Genomic DNA, 24574 nt, shown 5'->3' with positions numbered 1-24574 from the left:
GGGATACAAAGAAATTCTCCAAGTAAACATGTTAGTGAATAACTTGTGGGGTACATGGGATTCCCCCAAACAAACTTTATAATGGAACACTTATGGGGTACATGGGATTCTCCTAAGTTAACTTGATAATGTAATCAATGGGTACATGGGAATCTCATTACATAAAAAGGTTGGCTAAGAACATTCTTTGCAAACTATAGTCAGTATGATGATACCACTACTCATAGCCTTGGTTAATAATAATGGAATAATGATTTGGTTGGCTGGAAATAGTATTAATTAGGCAATAATAGCGGGGTATGATAGTTAATCATAAAGGTGTAAGTCCAATAGAGAGATAGTGAAAACTCATGTTTGCCGACATGAAGGGTTGGTCATAGAGACCATATATGATACTATGAGGTAATTGGGAATCCTCTAAGTACACTGTACATAGTTATCATGGAGAAAAAAGGGTACTCGGGAATCCCCTACTCTTATAGTATGTCTAATTCGTGTGGCTATACGCATTGAGGCCCATTCAGGGGGTTTCACTGGTCCCATATTAGTCCGTGGGTGAATCTACAATGGTTAAGCTACACATACCCAGGTTAATGATTTTAAAGGCATGCTAAACCCAGTTCTCTTTCCTAACATGGTTATATATATATATATATATATATATATGTATGGTTTGTATGCATATGATTGGTTTGCTTGGTTTTACTTGATGGTATATTTTACCTTTATCGTAAGTACTTTCTATCATTCACCCGCCAATCCATCCTCGGGCAGTTGTATCTCCACGTAATGCAGGAACCAACCATTCTACTCTTCCTGCTTAGTGATCAAATTTTAGGATCAGCTACTGGATTAAAGTGGTGAGCTTTCATATTTTGGAAGGCTCTATTTCATGTTTATGGATGTTTTTATAAACTTTGGTTTATTTATGGATATTGGTTTTGGCTATGATTGGGGGATTGTCCTAACCAGCTATTGGTTTTGTTTTAGTTAGAGGCTTTTGTGGAACTACTATAGGTTGATATGGGCAGGATCGGTATTGGTGTCAGCCTTAGTATTGGAATTGGTCTTAGGGTTAATATCGATGGACTAAATTTCTCATTGTTCCATCCTTTTATGTTATGTTATGGAACTTGATTTGGTTATTGTTTTGGTTTTGGCTTATGGTTTTGGTTTGGTTATGGCTATTAATTGGGTCTTGGATGGCTGATCTTTTTCGAGTGGGTCACGATCATAGACCTATCCCAGAGTTTAGAATTGTGTAATTACACGCTATTTTATTATATGCTTAGAATTTATCCGACTCAGGGTATGCATTAGACAGTTGGGTTGGGTATCGGGGTGGTCTCCAGTCTTAGTTGGACTTGGGATGCCCATTATGATAAGGCCCCGAGTTGGGTCATGTAAATTTGGTATCAGAGCTTTAGTTTCATGATTAAATGGGAGTCCAAAAAGTGTGTCGATTAGAGTCTCTTTTAAGGGTGTGTAGCACACCACACTCATAAGGGAGAGGCTACAATACATTTAGGAATGTTTCACTTTCTTGGTATTCTATTTTCAAGCTGAGAGGCTACAATACATTTAGGAATGTTTCACTTTCTTGGTATTCTATTTTCAAGCTTGGAGTCTAAGTCTTGGAATGTCCTCTAATCCTGGTTTGTTTGCTTTTCAGATTATGCCTCAATGATCTGAGATGCAAGTTAACTCTTCTATCCCAATTGGGGACAATGTTGAAGGGACAGTACTACACAGGGGATCCATACTCGATCTAGGGGTCCAGTCCCTGATATTTTTGAAGTTCCACTAGTTGATACTAGTCCTCCTTAGGGTGAGGTGAATAATGCAGAATTACATCAATTAATTCATGTTATTGCTCAGTTAGTTATTGCTCAGGCCGAGTGGGATGCATCTTGTGTTTCATATGCTGAGATCATAAGGGTTGGCGAGTTTATGAAGATAAATTTTCCTAATTTTATTAGTGTGAAGGTGGACGAGGATCCTCAGGGTTTATTGGATGAAATAGAGAAAATCTTCAGGGTGATGCAGGCCACAAATATGGAAGGGGTGAATTTTTTTACTTACCATCTTAAGGATGTGGCGTACTAATGGTACGAGGAATGGGATAGGGTAAGAGATGATATTGAGGAGTTGAATTTATGGAAGATTTTCTTAATACTTTTCTAGACAACTTCTTTCCTCAGGAGTTGAGGGAAGTAAAAGCAAAGGAATTTGTTAATGTAAGGCAAGAAAAAATATCTTTCAAGGAATATGCCTTGAAGTTTCATCGATTGTCCAGGTATGTTTTTGTAAGATGTCTGATATGTAGGTAAAGATGATAAACTTCACTTCTGGACTGTCTCAGAAGTTGATCCTTGAAAGCAAGACTGCATTGTTATCAAGGATATGGATATTTCTTGGTTGATTATTTATATATAGTAGTGGGGGAAGAAAGAGAAAGCAAGCTGAGTTTGGGAAAAGGCAGGGTAAGAAGTTCAGGTCATCTGAACAAGGTGGTGGGTAATACCAAGGTGGTAAATGGCAAAAAAATAAGTGGAGGAGTTCTGGTTCCTTTTCTACAGTAAGTGCTCCTTACCCGAAGCAGTCGGGTGATAGGCGTCAGCAGGGTGGTGATAATTTTTGGGTACAGGGTGCCTAATCTCAGGCGAGTGGGGCTCAGTCAGCCTCATCATGCCCTCTTTGTTAGTTCTGTAGTAGGTTGCATAGAGGTTTCTATGATGAGGAGAGGGACAGATGTTTCAAATATAGTCAGGCAGGCCATATGCTTAGAAACTATTCGGTTGGTAAGGGTGCTCGGGAGTAAGTAAGGCTCCAGTTGCTTTATCTTCTACTCCTGCACCAAAGGGTGTTGTTCCTGCATTTGTTTCTTCTTCTGGTACTAGCGCAGGTTGGAATAGGCTATATGCACTTGCTACTTGGCAGGAATCTTAAGCATCACATAATGTCGTTACTGGTACATCACAACTCTTTTCCCATGATGTGTATTATTTTCTTGATTTGGGTCCACTCTTTCTGATGTGACCCCATTTCGGACACTCATCCAATATTTATTCCTCTTTATTGAATGGCTCTGACTTTTTTTAAGGAACTCAAGAAGCAGGTTGAGGATATTTTGGATAAGGGTTTCATCCATCCTAGTGTATCCCATTGGGGTACACTGGTGTTATTCGTGTGCAAGAAATATGGTTTCCTCCGGCTGTGCATTGACTATAGGCAATTGAATGTAACGGTCAAGAACAAGCATCCTCTTCCAAGGATAGATGATTTGTTCGATCAATTGCAAGGTGTCAAATTCTTTTCTAAGATAGATCTTTGGTCTGGGTATCATGAACTTAATATTAGGGAGGAGGAATCTCTAAGATGGCTTTCTGAACTTGATATGAGAACTTTGAGTTCTTGGTGATGTCATTTAGTTTAACTAATGCCTCGGTGGCATTTATGGATTTCATAAACAGAGTTTTCAGGAAGTTTTTGGATCTTCTTATTATTGTGTTCATTGATGACATCCTGGTGTATTCTAAGAGTGAGGTGGATCATGCTAATCACCTTTGTGTGGTGTTACAGACCTCGAAGGAGTTGTAGTTGTACGCCAAGTTCTGTAAGTGTGAGTTTTTGTTGAACACTGTAACTTTTTTTGGTCATATTCTTTCTAGTGAAGGGATCATGGTGGATGCACAAAAGGTGGTTATGGTTAAAAGGTAGCCTAGACCCATGACTCCAATCGATATTTGGAGCTTCTTCGGTTTGGCTGAGTACTATCAACGGTTCATGGAAGGTTTCTCAATGATAGCTGCCCTATTGACTCAGTTGACTTAGAAGAAGTCAAAGTTTTTTATTTGTGAGGGGAGTTTTGAGAAGCTTAAGGATAAGCTAACTTTGGCTCTGATTTTGACATTGCTTAAAGGTAATAAGGGGTTTGCGTTTTATTGTGATGCATGCCGGGTGGGACTTGGTTGTGTTTTGATGCAACATGGAAAGGTATTGCCTATGCTTCCAGGAAGTTGAAGGTGCATGAGAGAAATTATTCTACTTATGATTTAGAGCTTTTAGTGGTGGTTTTTGATTTAAAAATCTAACGGTATTATTTATATGGAGAGCAGTGGACATATTTTCTGATCATAAGAGCCTAGAATGAGTGTTCACTCAGATGGAGCTAAATGTCATACAAAGGAGATGTTGGAGCTTCTCAAGGACTATGATATGAGTCTTCACTACCACCCAGGTAAAGCTAATGTGGTTGTTGGAAAAGGAAAAACGAGAATTAGTGAAAGATATTCACTGCTTGTCTAATCTTGGAGTTCGTCTCTTGGACTTCAATAATGATGGTGTGATGGTCCAGGAAGTGGTTTGTACATCTCTTGGCATAGAGATCAAGGAGAAGCAAATGTTAGACCCTATCTTGACAAAAATCAAGAGTGATATTGGTAGGCAAAGGGTGATGGTGTTTGAGATCAGTGGTGATGGTACCTTGAGGTACTAAGGGAGATTATATATTCTCGACATCAATGGTTTGCGACAAAGGATTCCGGCTGAAGCGCATGAATCGTGCTTGTTGTTCATCCTAATTTGACAAAATTATATCATAATCTCAAGGAGATGTATTGGTGGAATGGTATGAAAAGGGATATGGCTGATAATGTGTCCAAATGAATGGTACGCCAAAAGTCAAAGTTGAGAACATGAGGCCTGGTAGGTTGTATTAGGAGATGGAATTGCCGGAATAGAAATAGAAGGTAATTAATATGGATTTTATTACCAGTCTTCCTCGATATCGGAACCAATTTGATTTGATTTGGGTCATTGTGGATAGGATGACAAAGTCTGCTTATTTCTTACCGGTACGGACTAACTTTTTGATTGAGGACTATGTGAGATTGTATCTTCATGAGCTTGTAAAGCTGCATGGGGTACCTATTTCGATTATCTCTGATTGTGGTACACAATTTTTATCTCAATTCTGGCGGTCTTTTAAGAAGGGGTTGGGTACTAAGGTTAGTCTGAGTACTGCTTTTCATCCGTAAATGGATGGGCAAGCAGAGAGGACTATTTAGACATTAGAGGGCATGCTTCGTGCGTGTGTGATTGATTATGGTGGTAATTGGGTTAAGCATCTACCTCTGATTAAGTTTGCTTACAACAATAGTTACCATTCTAGTATTAGAATGGCTTATTTTGAGGCATTGTATGGTAGGAGGTGTAGATCTCCTATTGGGTGGTTTGAGCTTAATGAGGCGGATATGTTCGGTCCGAATTTGGTTTATCGGGATATGGAAAAGGTGAAGGTGATTCGATATTTGTTTAAGGCTTCCCAAAGTCTCCAAAAGTCCTATGAGGATGTAAACCATAGAGACTTGGAGTTCGAGGTTGGGGATAAGGTGTTCCTAAAGGTATTTCCTATAAAGGAAGTAATGCAGTTTGGTAAAAAGAGGAAGCTCAGTCCCCAATATATTGTCCCTTATGTAGTTTTATGGAGGGTTGGTAATGTGGCGTATGAATTGGAGTTGTGTTCTAGTTTGAGCTCCATTCATCCGGTATTTTATGTCTCTATATTCAGGAAGCGTCTCGGTGATCCTTCTTCAGTGATTCCTTTGAAAGGGTTGGATATCTCATATTCTTTGTCTTATAAAGAAATCCTGGTTGAGATCTTAGATCGACAGGTTTGTCGATTACGACCCAAGAATGTGGCATCGGTTAAGGTTCTATGACGGAACCACATGGTGAAAGAGGCTACATGGGAAGCAAAAGTGGACATAAAGTCCAAATATCTGCATTTGTTTTCTGCTTCAGATATTCGTGCGAAAGGTATGTCTTCTTGATCACATCTTTATTTTCTAACTTGGTTAAATATTGGATTGATATTTGATAATACAAATGACTCTGCTTGATTTCTTTACATCCTTGTCAAAGGTAAGAGTAGAGACATCTAAGGGGTGTAAATCATGCTTGTACCTACCTTATTCGTCATTCAAGGATGAATGATCCTAGTGGGGGAGACTAAAACACCCTGGATTTAGCATCCTTAGAAATTTTTTCAAATGGAAAACATACAACTAGTGGGTACTAGTCGTATAATGGGGTATGAGTGGTATGCCTTGGTCATATGCTGACCATTGTTGGTTGGTAGGTTGGATTGGTTTCTGAAATGGGTACGAGTCGTATGGTTGGATATAAGTCATTTGGTTTGGAGTTTTACTTCACTTGATATGAGACTTAATAAAATAACTTGGATCAGAGTAGGAGTGGCTCACCATGAGCTGTAAGCCAGGGTATGAGTCGTACCATGGACTCGTATAGTGGACAGTATTCAAACCTCTTATGATTCTATTTTTCTAGGGGTGCGGGTCAAGTGTACTAGTCACATGCTTGAGTACAATTTGGTTTGGGTAAATCATATGTTGGACAGTGTTGGGTCCAAGGAGGAAGCCTAGGGTAAGAGTGGTGGGTACTATTCATATTGGAAGGTACAACCGGTATGGTATAGTCGAACTCTATGACGAGATTTTTATGCAGTTTAAGTGGGGGTAATCTAGACATTTCCCCATTAAACCTTTTAAGGCCCCACAACTTCTAAACTACTTGGGAGGTTATTTACCCTATTATTCTATCATTAAACACTTAGAAAAACTCTCTTAAACATTCTACAATTCTCTCTAAGGCTCTTGGGCAAAGGAAGGCTAGGGTTTCACTAAGGAGGTCAGTTTGGGGCTTGATTGGGTGATTTATCTATATCATCTTCTTTATATAAGGCAAGATACTCCTCCCTCTTTGTTAGTTCTAACTAAAGGCATGATTTATATAATGTTTTCATGGAATAACTATTGTATGATTTTGGGTTTCAAATATATGTTGGGGTTTTAGTTATAAATTATTAGTTATGGTTTTTTCATGTTTTAATTATGTTTTCACATGCTTTAATGATGGTTTGGACAATTGATTACATGAGAATGATAAATTGGTAATTGGAATTGGTTTTGGAAACACTATGCCTCCAATATGTTTGATAAAATGCCAATGATAATGCTTTTACTATATTAATGGACTTTTAATGGAACTATTACATGGTATGATTTGGTAATGGAACCCCAAATGGTATAAATGGTTTGGAATGGCTAAATAGTAGGGTAGGGTGGTCATAGTTATGGTTAATTGAATTTCCTTTTGGGGTACAAGGGAATCCCTTAAGTAAATATGTTAATAAAGAACTTGTGGGGTACATGGGATTCCCCCAATCAAACTTAATAATGGAACACTTGTGGGGTACACGGTATTCCCTCAAGTTAACTTGATAATGTAATCTATGGGTACATAGGAATCCCTTTACATAAAAAGGTTGGCTAAGGACATTGTTTGCAAACTATAGTCGGTATGACGACACCACTACTCATAGCCATGGTTAATAATAATGGAACAATGGTTTGGTTGGTTGAAAATGATTTTAATTGGGCAATAATGGTGGGGTGTGATAGCTAACATGAATGTGCGAGTTTAATGAATGGACAGTGGAAACTCATGTTTGTCGACATGAGGGTTTAATCATAGCGACCTTATATGATACTATGAGGTACATAGGAATCCTCTAAGTACACTATACAAATATATTGTAGAGAGCAAAGGGTACTCAGAAATCCCCTACTCTTATGGTTTCTCCAATTCGTGCGGCTACACACATCAGGGCCCATTTAAGAGGTTACACTGGAACTATATATCCCGTGGGTGGTTCTAGGACGGTTAAGCTACACATACCCAGGTTAATGATTTTAAAGGAATGCTAAACTTGGTTTCCTTTCTCGACATGGTTATATATATATATTTGGTTTGTATGCATATGATTGGTTTACTTGGTTTTACTAGATGGCATTATTTTACCCTTATCTTGAGCACTTGCTAGCGTTCACCTACTAACCCGTCCTCGAGTGGCTGTATCCCCACGCGATTTAGGAACCAACCATTCTACTCCTCCTTCTTAGTGATCGAATTTCAAGATCAGCTACTGGATTGAAGTGGTGTACTTCTATATTTCGAAAGGCTCCATTTCATGTTCATGGATGTTTTTACATAGTTTAATTTATTTATAGATATTGGTTTTGATTATGATTGGGGGCATGTCCCAACCGAATATTTGTTTTTTTTTTGTTAGAGGCTTTTGTGAAACTACTATGGGTTGGTATGGGCGGGATCAGTATTGGTGTCAGCCTTAGTATTGGCATTGGTATTGGGGTTGATACCGTTGGACTAAATTTCTTACTGTTCCATCTCTTTATGGTATATTATAGAACTTAATTTGGTTATTGTTTTGGTTTTGGCTTATCGCTTTGGTTTGGTTGTGGTTATCAATTGGGTTTGGGATAGTTGGGCTCGCTCGGACCGGTCATGGTAATAGACCTATCCTAGAGTCTAGAATTGTGCAATTACACATTATCTTGTTATATGTTAGAAATTCATCCAACTCAGAGTATGCGTTGGATGATTGGGTTGGGTATAGAGGGTGGTCCCTGTTCCTGGTTGGACTTGAGATGCCCATTACGACAAGGCCTCGGGCCGGGTCGTGTCAATTTGTCTAAGTCATTAATAGAAACTAAAATAAAGAAAAACCCCGATTTATATCATCAAGCAGCGAGATTCGAACTACAAGATCAAAGTCAAATTCTCAATACCAATACCCTTAAAGAAAAGAAATATTTTCAAACAAGATCAATACGTCCAATTGAATCAAACAACACTACATAGTCCAGTCACACGATTGCCAAATTTATAGAAGAAAAGTGTAAAAGATGAAGACTATCTATTTTTGAGAAGGAATTAAGACAATGAGCTTCAATCAAACAGACTTTGACCACCCAGAGTTTCAATTAATTTTATCATAATTCAACAATTTTGTCGAAATTCGATATAACTTCTTCAAAATTTTTACTCTTTTTTTTACAGAACTGATTTTTCAAGTATGTTTCATCTCGAATTCTTTGATTACCTAAGATTAGAGGAATGCTTCTTTCGAATCCTTAATTTTTCTCTAAAGAATTATAATCCCCTTCCCTTTCAACATCAATGGGTATTTATAGTTGAATTTTGAAATGGGGTTTTTTGGCGGGCTGGGGGAAGGGAAGCGGGATTAGAATTAGGGGGAAGCTTTGAAATTCAAATAGGGCCATCGGATGAGGCCACATTGGTACAAATTCAAGTCGAATCGGACGAACTCGAGTGATTCAAGGCTGAAATTTTGGGCTAATCCTATTGAGAGGACACCTTGCAGTTTCTAGCACCTTGTAATGCTTCTCGGGTACAAGAAATCATGTCTCTCATGTGTCGTTGTACGAATTTAAGGAAAGAATGAGATGAGTTGAGCAAGAAAGAGAAAAAATCTTGGGTTTTGTCGAGTTGAAGTCAGGTTGTCATCGTTTGTTTGTTGTTGCTATTCGGGTATTACTATTTTTTATTTTTTGTCATTATTAATGCTTGTATGGGTGGGTATTGCTGTTCGAGATAGGTTGTCGTTATTGTTGATGTTGTACTGTGTTGTTGTCGTTGCTTTACTGTTGTTGATATTGCGTTGTTGGTTGATGCCATTGTTGTTGTTTTGTAAAGGAGAGGGGCAAAAGATTTGTGGGATAGACCAGATCGATTTAATGTTGAGGTGGGATGGAGTATTTTGGTAGTTCGTCTTGGATATTGGCCCAATTCAAGTAATAATAAGTAAAAAGGTTAATTGGGTTAAGTCGCAATTTTAAACAAATTGACCAAAGTTGAGATAAAATTAATTTTGATTAATCTAACGAGCTTCTTAAATTTAATAATTTTAAAATAAATATTTAATAAAATATAATTATTTATTTAAAAATTAAGAAACTAATTAAGTCATCGATTCTTTATTTTCAATCAATTTTAAGAAAAGTAGTATTTGCAAATTTAAACAAACTATTCACTTAAAATAAATTCTAAAATATTTTCTTTAAGTCAGAACTATGAGATTCTATATAATTAAGCACAAAATACATTAATTTCACCTGAAATTCAAAAGGTAGGTTTGGCATTTATTTTCAAAATAACTTAAAACATATTTTAAAATTATTTAAAATTAAGAAACTTGAAAACTAATTCGAAATAGAGAACAAAAATTTGATATCAACACATACATTTTACTTTTCCTCCACTTTCTTTTCTCCATTTTCCATTCACATTTTCACTAAAACCCGACATAGGCTCATGCAAGAATAATGTCTCTTACCAAGAAGTTGTCCGCCTCTAAAGGTGGAAGAATTATGATCATTTCATCACATTTCTGAGTGGTCTGATAATGTGTAATGATGATCTACGATTCCATATGAATAACTTAGCAAGTAGCCATAAAATCACAAAAGTTTTTATTTCTTACATATTTCATGTCTACACACAAATCAGATGTCTACAACACCGACAAATTATGAATACAACCAATTTAAAACTCTAATTAGAACACCAAATCTATGTGATAGTAATGAACTACTTCATCCATTACTTTCATTTCTTTCATCTTACAATATTACAATATGGTATTTTCCTGATAAAAAAAATTTAAGAATAAAAGGAAAGTCTTATGCCGATTACCACATGACAAAAGATAGCGCTAATTAGAACTTGTGGTATATTAAACACATCATGTCAATTGTCATTTTAAAAAAATATGATAATTGGCCATGGGAGTTTTTTACTCATAAAATGAGACTTCCCTACCCTTATTCAAATCAGTCACCAGATCTCAAAGTGCTTATCGGGTGAGAAACTATAAAAAATCACCCTGTTAAAGGTCAAATAAGAAATTTAAATTATAAAAAACATTCAAACATGCATAACGATATCATTACTAAAAAAACATGAAATTAGCTACGAAATTTTTCGGTAACTCCTACTTAATTAAACCATCACTAAATAGCTCCTAGCTAGAACAAGAAACTTTTTACATTAAATAGAATGAAATAGGGAGAGATAATTAATTTTGTAAGACTGAGCACATTTTGAAAGCCAATTCAGCTAGTGGTTTTGTGGAAGACCATCTTCACCAACTGCTTTGTCTCCTGCATCTTTTAAATCTCTCATTCTACCGCGTAACACTTTTGCTTCTTCACTTTCCATCAATCTTTTCACTATTTTAGTAATTTCCTTTCTCTCCACGATGCCATTCTGATCACTAAATTTCAACCTCAACGCCACTTTAAGATCCTCGGTTAACATTAATGTGTTCATTCTTTGTTCCACGAATAATGTCTAAGCAAAAAGTGGAACAAAGAATGAACACATTAACCCATGACTTAGGATTTATGTTTGGGGGGGCCCAACTAGGTATTGTCAAACCTTGCCCTTTTGTCCTTTCCAAAAACCCTTGTGGTAAAAAATCAAGAGGGTTATTATTGCTTGAAATGTGGACAATGAAATAAGTGGCATTTGCAATTGTCACTTGGGCATCTAAGAACCCATAAAAATCTTTGGTTACTCATTTCTAAACCCATCGGAAGTTCAATTAGCTGCTCATGTGAGAGTGTTCCACCACTACCAAAGGAAATGTACAAGACTGAGTTACATGATTGCTCATCTAGCCATGTCAAACACTCCATTTCCTTAGCATTATTGCTCCCATCATTATGTATAAGTGGTCCAACTGCGTAAACAGGAGGCTTGCCTGTGGTGCAAAGTCATACATAACATTTAATCAATGGGTTCAACTCTAGTCAACATATATGATTTGCATACATAACATATACTCAATGGGTTCAACTCTAGTCAACATATATGAATACAAAACCTTTCTAAAAGTTTGACAAAAACTATATACTGTATTACTCTGAGGCCTGAGCGCATAATTTTGATAATTAATTTATGTAACTGCTGATGTAAGGAATTCCTACATAGATTATCGAGTACTGTATTTTAACATGTTGTTATAGGTTGTGTGCCTTATAGGTAAGGCTTAAGTCATCGATAGTCCCTTAAACTTATTTCGAAATTTCACTTAAACTCTCCAATTAAGACTGGTGCCTATTGAACACTTATACTATATAGAAAATTGTTCCTATTAGGCACTTTCGGATATTTAGCAAAAATTCTAAAGTGTGTATAACACACTTGCAGTGACATGGCAAAAACAATTTATGTGGTATTAATGGCCCAAATAATTATTAAAAAGTAATTATAAAATTTTTAAAAAAATAAAAATTAAAAATTGGTCCGCCCTTTTCTTCTCCATTTTCTGCAAGAAAAAACAGAGAACAAGAATAATTTTTGTTGGTTGAATCAGATAATTGCTACTTTACATTGCGTTTGAGTTATTTAAGCTCATAAACGTGTAAATTCGAACAATCTTGAAACTTTATAGTTAATTTTCTGGCAAGTTTCGTTGAAAAATGCACTCCTCAAAAATTTTGAATGCAAAAAAGGAGACGACTAAAGGGATTAAAGTCAAGATACTAAAGAACCTGTCAGAAGGGGAAGAGGTGGATGTGGTGCACAACAGACAAATTTCAATAGATGGTATGAAAATGGTTGTTGAATATAAGATCCAAAAGGAAAGGAGTGACGACCCGAAGTTGAAGCCAGAACTAGTTGAAAGGAAGCAACAATTCTCTGCTGGGGTGGTTGAAGACGACGAACTGGGGGGTGGGGTATGAACACGATGATGACCGGGGGGTTTGAAGACGACGAACTGGAGGTGGGGTGTGAAGACGATGATGTATTGGGGGTGCCTTTTAAAAAAAAAAAAGAAAAGAAATTATGATAATTAAAAATTATATTAATAAAATAATTGAAGTATAAATTTTTAATTAAAAAAAGTAAAATATTATTTACTCTTCGATTCACGCGCTCAAGAAAAATGTACACTTTTTTTGCTAAATCAGCATTTTGTATCTGATATGTATCAATCTTAAGCACTTGAGGTGTCTGATAGGTCATAGCCTTAATTGAGATGTTCAAGTAAAAATTTCGAAACAAGTTTAAGGGACGATGGATGACTTAAAAACCTTTAGGTAACTAATCATAAAATATTATGGATGGACAATGACTTGTCCATGCATGCATAGAAGCTGATTACTAATCTTGTGCTCCATTGCTCATAACTTATGGTGTTATCAATTTGGGCACACCTTTCAAAGAGTTCATCCATTACTGGAGAGAATTTTTTTTTATGGCATTACTCTTAATTATATAGTAGTATTAGTCGGTGGCGGACCCAGAATTTAAGAATAGTGGGTGCTTAAAAAATTTTAAAATTGAAAAAAATAAAAAATCACCTCAATGAAGTTCGAACTCAAGGCCACCTCAATGAGGTTCGAACTCAAGGCCTCCTCTCAATGAAGCACCTTAAGATCAACCCAAATGTCAATGTATCCAACAAAATTTTTGTTATAGTGGGTGCTTTTATATGTTTTATACCTATTTTCATATATTTCCTATGTAATTTTACCTATTCCGCATCGAGTTTAGTGGGTGGTATTTTTTTAATATAATTTCTTGATCACGTAGAAACGCATCTATATATCTAAATAAGGATAAATGAAGAAGAAAAAATATTACCTTTTTTATTATGTAAAATATTATTTATTCTGAACAAAATATAAAAGTTAAAAACATCATATAATATGAATCATAGAGAGTAATTAAATTTTAAAAAGTATAACGAATACAATATTAAGAATAATGATTAAAATTATCAAATTTAATTAACTTACCTGGTTCTTCCTCATGCAAAGCTTTAATGGCTCCTGGTTCCAAATCCTCGAAACTATTCCCCACTATTCCTTCCGCCATTTTATACCTCTTAGTATGATGAAGTACCCATTTATAAGCATCATTTTTCCTATCCTGAACGGGGTCGAGAAGTTCCGCCGGTTCAATAGGGTTACAACTTACAACCCGGAATCCTAACCCGTTCTTTCAAGTCTCTATCCTCACATGACACTTGGGTAGTAGCATCAAGTGAAGGAAAATAAAGAAAAAACGATAAACACATAGCAGTAGTAGGATAAAAAATATATGGTGCAACATTAAATTCATTTGCTACGTCAAATTCATCAGTGCCAAAAAGATCAACAACCAACGCAAAAATTTTCTCTCTTTCGACTTTCGACTAGATGTTTAAAAACTATGCGAAAAGAAGGGAGAGAACGTATAACTGTAAGGGGTATTCGTGTCTCGGTTTTTATTTCTTCAGGTAAATTGTCGAAGTTTACAGGAGGGAGGAGGTGGTAATTTAGCTCTGAAGGTACGGTTTTGAGGAAGTTTTTTAAGGATTCGTCAGTAGTAGGGAGGATGAGAGTGACGGAGAAGTGATGGTTGCTGATAAGTTTATTGGCGAATTCGACGAGAGGGATTAAGTGACCCATGCCAGGAGTGGTAGAAGAATTACATGAGGATTTTGTGAATGTACTACTATTTTTGTTGGAGTTTCTGCTATATTGTATGAGGAGGTTGAAAGAAAGAAGAAACCTTTGATAGAGATTTATAGTGAAGTATGCATGTGTTAAGTCTCACCACGATTGAATTAACGAACAATGGATTTGGACAATTTTAAACTAACTGATGCGGTTTGAATTAGATCCAAGATATTTTTTTTTATGAGATAGTTTTACATGAGCTAAAATGACGAGAGAATGATGCAACTGCTTGCTAATTTAATGGTATCCCGCTATATGTACGTATCATTTTAATTTATTCAAAAAAATATATATATTTAAAAATAATTTAATTTATAATTTTCATTCTGCTCTAAATGACATATTTTCATACCTAGAAAAATATTTATTGCAGTATATGTTAGACCGAAATGTATTGAAGTTTATATATATTTAAAATTTCATGCTCAATTACAAAAATTAAGAGAACGGGATTATTTTGTTGGAGAATAGTAATGGAATCCAGAAGAGACAAAGTTGGACGACCTTTTCTTTTGGTATAGAGAAAATGATATTAATAGTGGCGATCAAAACATTAACCAAAAAATACATGTATATTTTTTATGCTCATATTAAGATATGGTTTACATAAGTTCATATGTGCAGATATAGTTAATGAATATAATCTTTTTTAATCGACCGAATATGCAACTTGTTCTGCCGAAAAATAACAAGGGGTTTCTCAAAGGCAGTCCATCTAGTTGTTGGTAAGGCTAAGGTAATCTTGTTTGCTTGCTTTCAACCCAAGTGTGATGTAATAGAATGCTCGGGTTTATCAACGTATATGAATTGTGACGAAGTGATTGTGTTTTTTCATTTATAGGGTTTGGTTTATTGGGATTACTGCAAAAAATTTGATACAAAGTGTCATTCTCAAAATTCGACCTGATAAATTCTAATTTCATCGTACCTTAAAATAGATATCGAGCATGGTGGAAAATCAAAAAACATTCACTAGAATTTCAAAACAATTAAAACGATGTATACCAATATAGGTAGGTGAAATGATACGGTTAGGTTCCTACCGAAAATCTTAACTTTGAGCCTTGAATTTGAAAACACTTCTTTCTTAAAATGAGCTTCATAATGCATGATACGTACATAATTGAACTCCAATCCACATATATATAAGGCCCAATCAAAGATATCAGGTGTCAATGATTCACTGAGCATGCAATAGTACTGAAATCTGTGGGTGATGTATCTGTAAATTAAGGCCAAGGTGCAGTTCTCTGTAAACGCCACCGTAGTTTCTATCGAGGATAAGTAAATGAATGCAATGAAATTAATAAATACAAGACAATATGTCGTCAATGCAAACGTTAGCCTCACGTCATTATTCTCGAGGGCTGGGCTCGTATGATTGGAAAATGAGTTATCGCTAGTAATTACATTTCAGGAAATTGCAAGCTAAGTTCTAATTTTTTTTTATTTTAATTTGTTTTTTTATTCCTATTATTTTAATTTTTTATTTTTATTTTTCTAATATTTTTAAAAAATATATTTTTTATATTATTTATATTTCATTTCCTTCATATTTTACAATCTTTACTTCTTGCGATTCCATGTAATTATTTGAATTATCTTTTTTTTAATTTATTTTATGTTTATTTTTTGCATTAAGCATAGTTTTAGTAGTGTTCTAATTCTTAAATTAAAATAAAATTCATTGTTCAATAAAGTTGTATACTTATGTTTTTCTTTTCTTTTGAATCATATTTATGTACGATATGTCGAAATTTGACAAAAGAGTATTATGCTAAACTTTTTTGTTTTAAATTTTGAACTTATGTCATATTTTCAGTTTCAGTTTAATTGTTTTACTAGTATTGACTTGATATTTCACATTACAAGTCATTCATTTTTTAGTTAGACTTGATAGATATACCTTTTTATCAAATAATTTAATAATTTTATGACATTATATTTATAATATAATTTTTTAACAAATATGCATTACATGATGTTCTTAAAAATCATGTACTTTTAGTTTTTATGATTAATTTAATTAAAATAATCTAATTTGAAAAATATGAATAAATTATTTTCGTATAAATATTAGTTAAAAATATATGTTTATTAATTAATTAATTAATTAATTATATATATATATATATATATGTACGTGTATATACATACATATATATATACATACATACATACATACATACATATATACGTACATATACGTATATATATACATACATACATATATTTATACATATGTACGTATACGTATATATACATATGTACGTATATATATTTATGTACGCATTACATACATACGTACGTATATACATACATATATACGTACATATATATATATATATATATATACACTAGGGGGGTCGAGGCCCGTGTTAGCTCGGACCCAATATGCGGCACATAAAAAAGTAATGGAAAAAATATATAAAGTAGCATACTTAAGTATTAAATTACAAAAAATAACAACGCTTTTATCAAATTACATTTTGTAGCATATGTATTTGTATGTATTTGTATTTTTGTAGCAACAGTTTGCAAAAATATAAAATACATATCGATCATAAGGGTAATAAAAATCATATGTATTTGTATTTTTGTAGCAACAGTTTGTAAAAATATAAAATACAACTTGCTATATTATGAAATTATGAAACTGTTGCTAAGAAATTCATAATTAAGGGGATAAGTATGTTATTTCTGAATTTTGCCCCAAAATAATTAGTTAAAATGCATAAATATATATAAAACAAACTATTTACTTTGTGGTGTTTATTAAGAAGACAAATTTTATAAGGCATTATGTACATTTTTATTTAAATAGCTGACAAAATATGATGCATCTTTAGCTTGAGTGTTGAGATGCGAAAATCTGTTGCATAAAATTGTTAAGTGTTAGTGTTTTAAAAGAAAGTTTCTATGTGGAAATGAAAGAATAGGAATGAAACATTTGATAATTTTATTTTTGGAGAATTCACCAGTTTAGTCGTATAAAGAAACAATCCAATTCTCTCGTCTGCATAGATTGTCTAGCATACAATAGCAGAAAGGAAAAAATAACAGATAGATATTTTATTCTATTGTTAAGATTTTTTTAAGAAATAAAAGCCATAGTATAGAATTGAGAGGATGAAAAAATTGAGAATGCGTCATCTTTAATACAAGGAATATGCCTAATGAATACTAATTTTGTAAACTACTGGCCTCAAGCAAAAAGAAAGAGATGCTTTCTTCTAAAAATAGAAAGATGCAATTGTGGAGTCCTAACACAAAACAGAGAGCACAGAAGCAACATGTTTAGCAAGAATATAAATCCAAATAGAATCACACCCAAGTAATAAATTCAAATAGAATCACACCCAAGTACCATCATGTTATGCCTATTTCTGTTGGTTCTTAGCCGAGGAGAAGACTATTTGACGTGCAAAATGATTAGTAAACCAAACCAAGAAATAGCTGTTTCAAACTCCATATTTCATAATATTATAAAGAAAAAGTTACCTTATTTTAGAAGATTCTCATCGTCAGTATAAGAGCGTCACGCATTCTACAAAGAAGTGAGAAAGCAACAATTTAAGTTTAAATAATCGAAGAACAAAGAGAAACAAAATCTGATTCAACAGTAATATAGTAATTAAGGAAATATATATTCCCAAAATGAAATTCTTGGGTGACAAACAAAACCATGAACACAAGGACCAAAAGTAATAACAGCTGATTCACTTTCTCTTAGAGTAATTTTTTATTTTATTTGTAAACTCGAGTCTGTGTTAATTTAAATGTGACAACTTTTTAGGTGAAGCTCCATACTATTAATCGCAAAGCTTATTTTTATGCCTCGGTTGGCGATAAAATGTAGCAGCAATGGGACTTTCCGGAGCATTAAAGCTTCTCGTATGCGTTGGATACGGAAAAGAGTTGCAGAAGACTTAGAAAGTAGAAGTCTTGGCCGCAATTGCTCAAATCCATCTATTACTCCTTGTATCTGGTGTTGCAATGTGGGAAAATTCATTATAGTGCCGACATCACCACCAGAAATCTGACAGGCTTGAGCAACTATGGTTTTCAGCTGACTTTCTCTATGTAAGCAAATCAGCAAAATCAGAAACTTCTAATTTACTTATAAACTTGTTACATTATCATTCAAGTTTCAATCTCATAATATAAAAGATTTGACAAGCTACTTTAACTCACGCTTAATAGAATTATTTCAGATTAAGTCTCACATATAAGATTTAAACAGACCTTCTGAATTTAACAAAAACTGTGCAAAAGCAAGGTAAAAGAAAGAATATTTATTTGTTTCTTTTCTCAACTACTGTTAACATGACCTTCCGAGACAATTTCAATCGGCAAGGGAAATTTATAACTTTCTAATAGCATATTACTAACCAAGTTAAGTTATTAAAATAAGTTATTTGCCAAAGGTAGTTAAGGAGACACATTCCTTCAATTTTTTATTGCTATTGCAGGTAATACCCAGTTTTGCACAAGCAGAAATAGGATTTCCCAAGTTAGGGCAGCAAGAATCAGTGTAACAGCAAAATATGAAGGCTATACATACAAACATAAAGAACCCAAAATATCAAAATAATGTGTGTTTTTAGTGTCAAGAACAGTATTTAAAATATTTCTATACAACAACATAAGAAGATTGAAACATCTTTCAAAAAGATGGTATACGTTTGAAACAGAAAAAGACATTGGCAAGGGGATATATACAGGCTGAGAATGATCTCTCACAAATCCAGGTCAGCTCTTGAATTACTTCTACGCTATCACGGCATATATTTGGCAAGGTAATTATATACATTAGTACAGACACAAACACAGAAACACACATATTTAACAAGTCAATGACAACCAGTCAGTTGAACCCTACGGACAGTTTTGACCTTGTACCTTATGTATTGTCTTTTACAACCAATTCGATTAACTAATTTTTTTTTTATCATCAGTATGATGATTGAGATAGAGAATTGGTAATATATCAGTTCAGAATTCACACAAGAAACAAATTACTTCCTTCGTTTTAATTTGTTCGTCTTCTTTTGATTTGAATAGAGGTTAACAAAGTAAGTTGAACAGAATCTTCTTATCATAAACTAAAGATACTTAAAATGTACCAAGATGCATTTTAATCTTGTGGTCAATTAATCATGTAAAAAGTTAGAATTAAAAAGTAGTAGCAAAATTTCATTTTTTTTACTCCCAACATGTGACATATATACCTCAACTTGATTTTGGTATTAGTCCATACAGACATTTACCCCCGAACATCCTCCAGCCCGAATAACCTGTATTCAGTGAATCGATAAGGTCTGATTTGTTTTTAGAAATATAATTCTGGAATCCACACATGTCAGACCATACAAATAGATTTCTGGCAAGATTTATGTAAAGGCTTAAAATTATATCTTCACAAATCACCTAGATTTCTTTTTGAATCAAATCTACCTAATAGATAGTTTGTTAGTCTCATCTTCTACTGATTCACCGAAACCAAGAAAATTAGAACAACACAATTATTTACTTGGGATGTTCACATCCCCTTGAAATGTGTTGTAATTGTTAACAGTGTAACGAAATGCCATAGTGTCAGTCAAACATATTAGATTTTGAGAGCAACAATGGTTTAAGGTTACAAATCCAATTCAAAACATGCAAAATGTAGTTGTGAGTACCTTGTTGAGGTGGACAGCAAAAACAGTTTCAATGATATTCAATAGTGTTGACACTAATTTTTACCCTCCACGACTAAGATTAAGTTTGAGTTTCTTCGATTTTTGAATAAAATTATAATATTTATTTTATCTGAATAAAAGTTTTTTAAAGTATTTATTTGGGTAAATTTATCATTTTAAGTAGCGATTATATATTATCGTATTCAATTATACGAAAATTTTATAATTGTGGTACTTAAATATTTATTTTACAAAATATTAGATTTTAACCAAGGCTTATCTTGAAAAATAAATTCAAATGATTAAAATCTTGATTTAAATGTAGTTTTTTCTTAAGAATAATTTATTTGGAAAAATATTTATTGAATTTTTATTAAATCAAGAAGCTCGAGATTAAACAAGATATTAATTCATATCGAATTTCGATTTAATTTAGTCAATTTATTAAATTTTGACCACAATTAAAATCAAATTGATCATATTTACTATACAGTGGACCAATTTAATTTTAATTCAATCAAAATATTAATAAAATATGACTAAGTTCTAAATTTTAATTGAGGGTTATATTTTAAATAACCCCTAAAATTTAAACACATAATCTACCTTTTCCATAAAAATAACCAAACCAGCCCAAATGATAACAATTTCAGCTCCAAATCACCAGCTCCGACCCGGCCCGTTTCCTCTATCCTTTTACCCTTTAGCGTACACCAGCAACATACGCATAAACACCTTCAAGTTCAGCATACAACCTACAGCCAAAACCATCAACCAACGATACCACCGTCAACCAAAACTGAACCCGACCCATCAATGACAACTCGAAGAACTGGCAACACTTCGACCCGACCCGAGCGGCTCCCACCAGCGAGCAACCAAAAACGTCAACAGTAGCCGACAACAACAACCTGACAACCCGATTATGGCCAAATCAATGAACCCGAACTCAACCCCATCGACCCGCATAAACAACAACAGCCACCAACATTCAAATTCGTACTTGTATAGTACGATTACAACTCATCCTTATCTCATTATTCAAAATTTGAAAATTTTACCCTTCTAATAAGATTCTAAAATTACCCTTCGATTTTCCTTTGTCCCACATCGGTGAAAGGTGAAATCCCTCCTATTTGGTTTCCCTATAAATAGATGGAGCAAATTGAAGCAAGTCTTGGAAGGGGGAAAAGATATCCTTTCAAGCAAAGAGTGTTCTATTTTTTAGTAAAAATTTTCCTCGCGAAAAGCAGTAGACTATTGGACGCTCTTGGAGTCGCTGTGAAGCTCCTTTCAGTGGTGGTCAGGATTTCAGTGAAGACTCGAGTCCCATTTTGCCGCTCCAAAATAGGTAACATTCTGTTGCATTTAGTTTCGATTATCTCTGCTTTATCTTAACATTCTGTTGCATTTAGTTCCGATTATCTCTGCTTATCTCGCTATTCTGTAGTTGTTTCGATATCTTGTTTGCTGGGATGGCTCCCGATTATCTCTGCTTTTATTTTAACATTCTGTTGCATTTAGTTCCGATTATCTCTGCTTATCTCGCTATTCTGTAGTTGTTTCGATATCTTGTTTGCTGGGATGGCTCTCTGTAGAAGTGTTGATGGCAGTAAGATTAGTGTATAAGGTTCATTATTATATGGCTGGTTGAATTTATATCTCGCTGTAATGGTCGTCTTATTATTATATGGCTGGTTGAATTTATATCTCGCTGTAATGGTCGTCTTAGTAATTATTCTTGTTCGTTTATGCCTACTGTCCATCCATGGTGTTGTTGTAGTTCCAAATCACTGTTTGTTTGATATTGTTATACTCTAAAGCATTGCGACTCGTTAATATGTGTGTTAACCGGACTTAGTTTAATGTTATGATTGATTCCATTTTAAACGACAATACCCCTTCGATTTTCTGTCTAATAGATGAAAATTCTGGACTAGATGATAATCTGTGTTTGTTTAAATCTGGTGTGACATGTTTCCTGCGTCTGTGTTATTTTTGTGTTTGTGCTCGTTTAAATCTATTTTGATATGCTTCCTGCATATGTGTAATTGCCGTGTTTGTGCTTGTTTAAATCTGTCTTGACAGGTTTCATGCATATGTGTAATAGTCGTGTTTGAATACGTAAGATGGCTTTTTTAAATCGACGTGGTTATTTTATGTTTGAGCCAAACAATATCTAAAAGGTTAATTTGATTATATGCACGATCAAGGTTGAATGATGTTAGTCTATTTTGATGAAATTTTAGGAAAAAACATTTTGGTTCTTTACGACTTTTTTTATGCTTTGAAAGGAACTATTCTTCCTAAAGATTTCACCTTTGGCATGGTTTTCCCGCAAACCTTTAATGTGTTTTCTCATTGAAACTTTTCCAAGTTTATGTGATAGGTTCATTACATTTGTTTGTTATGTTATAGTTTCACTAAACAATGCTTTAAAATCTGCCTGATACTTTTCATAATTAAACATGGTTGAATATATAGAAACATGTTTGTTTCTTTATACTTTGTATCCACAAGAAGCATCTGTGGTAGTTCTCTGGATTAAAAGAAATAAATATATTCTAACTCATGTATGAAAAATACTCATGTCATGACTTATCTTTGGCCGGACAATTAACCTCTATGATTGTATGAATCTTTTGGAAATCCTAAAGGATTCTAACTTACTTAAATGAAGTAGCGAAATTATTGAATGACTATTTTGTTGCTAATAATCTACGTTTTTCCTCATCGATTTCTTTGGTAAATATGTATAATTTTCTTGGTTGATGGAATCTAATGTGATACCTCCACGAATAGAACGAATTAGTAAGCCGAGGTAATATCTTTTATATGAATTTTGATGATATTGTTTTCATTTTGCCCAAAAATGTTCACTTTTCATGTCATTGCTTGTATGTTTGGCATTAATGTATAAACATGTATTAATTACTTTTACTTTTCTTTTGTATGTGGATACATTCTAGTACAAATGGACACTATTCCCATTGTTGCATTATCAATGTGGGTCATTGAGGCCCATCCCTCATGAGTCGATTTCGAAGGCCCTAAAGAAACAATTTCATGGCATATGGATACGAGAAGTCGGAAGAAGGAAAATGGGTTAAAATCCCATTTTTGAAGTGGCTAAGAGACTTGAAAGTCTCATTTTTTTATTTCTTATTGTTGTCTTTTTTAGTTATCTATTTATTTTTTTTATTTTATTTATTCATTTATTTGGCCTCGAAGCCAAAGTTCTATTTAAGAGAGGTGAAGCGAAACTCGAACCAAAGGTTCGAAGAATAGTTTAGGACAGGTGAAATTGGGTTAGAAGTCTAATTAGACTAGGACAGGGTGATGGATTTGGGCTTGAGAGCCCAAATCATTTATTTCTCGAGCCCAAATCATTTATTTCTTTCCCTCTTTCCCTTTTTCTATGTTGTTTGCTTTGTATTCTTGCGAACCTAGTTAAACCCCTACTTAAGTTGCTAAGAAAATTGATTTTGCAAAAACTTTCAAAATACTCCATAATTAACTTCTTTCAACACCCAACATTTTCTTTTAGAAATTAGTCAAAAGAAAGTTATTTTTCAAACAGTCTGGATAACCACAAATTAGTGGACATTTTAGGTGTTTTAAAAACCTTCCTAAAATGTTAATAGGAATTGCTTACCTAGAATCTCTAAACTTAAATGAATTTTTTGTTTGAATCATTTAAAGGTTTTCTTAATTTTCTTAAATAAATTAAATGGCGACTCTGAAAGTCAAAATTTTCGCAAACCAGAAATGGCGACTTTGAAAGTCAAAATTTTTGCAAAACAAATAGGATGTATTAAAGTAAAGGTGTCAAGTGGGTTGGGTTGGGCCAAATCGGAATCGGCCCGTTTAGTTTAATCGGTTTGTGGGTCGATCTCGGTTTGGGTTGGGTTAGGTGGGCCGCGTCGATTTTGGGTTCAACAGTAAAAATGTTGAAAACAACCCTAAATCGGCCCACTTAACCCAACTCGGTTAAATCTATATAAACTTGGTCAAACCTGGTTAAAAATCGGTCAAATCCGTTTAAAAAAAATGAAAAATTCAATATACACTACATACACTATAATTATATACACTATATACACTACAATTATATAATATATATTTTCTAAAATATATATAAACAATAACACATATATACGTATCATTCAATATATAATTATATATGGATATATGTACTACTTTAAATAAAACATATACTACAAATCTACAATAGTACAATATATATATATATATATATATATATATATGTATATATATATAGTTATATACTAATTTATAAAACATATACACATTTATACTTTAAATATATTCGCTTATAGAAGATATATACACATATATACGTACCATTCAATATATATGTATTGCTTTAAATAAAATATATACTACAATATACATATATATATACAACAATATGTATATATATATAATTACATACTAATTTATAGAACATAT

At 33.7% G+C, this 24574-nt stretch overlaps 1 long non-coding RNA gene and 1 pseudogene across 1 annotated transcript; one reads left to right on the top strand and one right to left on the bottom strand.

Annotated features, from left to right (window-relative positions):
* Positions 1 to 10981: 10981 nt before the first annotated feature.
* Positions 10982 to 14504, bottom strand: LOC107876437 (annotated as a pseudogene).
* Positions 14505 to 20734: 6230 nt separating this feature from the next.
* On the top strand, positions 20735 to 23507 carry LOC107877799. The gene is made up of 2 exons (XR_001676534.2): positions 20735 to 21452; positions 23071 to 23507. It is a non-coding gene; the product is annotated as an uncharacterized LOC107877799 (long non-coding RNA).
* The last annotated feature ends 1067 nt before the right edge of the window (positions 23508 to 24574 follow it).

Source organism: Capsicum annuum, chromosome 5, assembly GCF_002878395.1.
Source record: "Capsicum annuum cultivar UCD-10X-F1 chromosome 5, UCD10Xv1.1, whole genome shotgun sequence".
NCBI lineage: Eukaryota > Viridiplantae > Streptophyta > Magnoliopsida > Solanales > Solanaceae > Capsicum > Capsicum annuum.
This window is presented reverse-complemented; position numbering and strand designations above follow the sequence as displayed.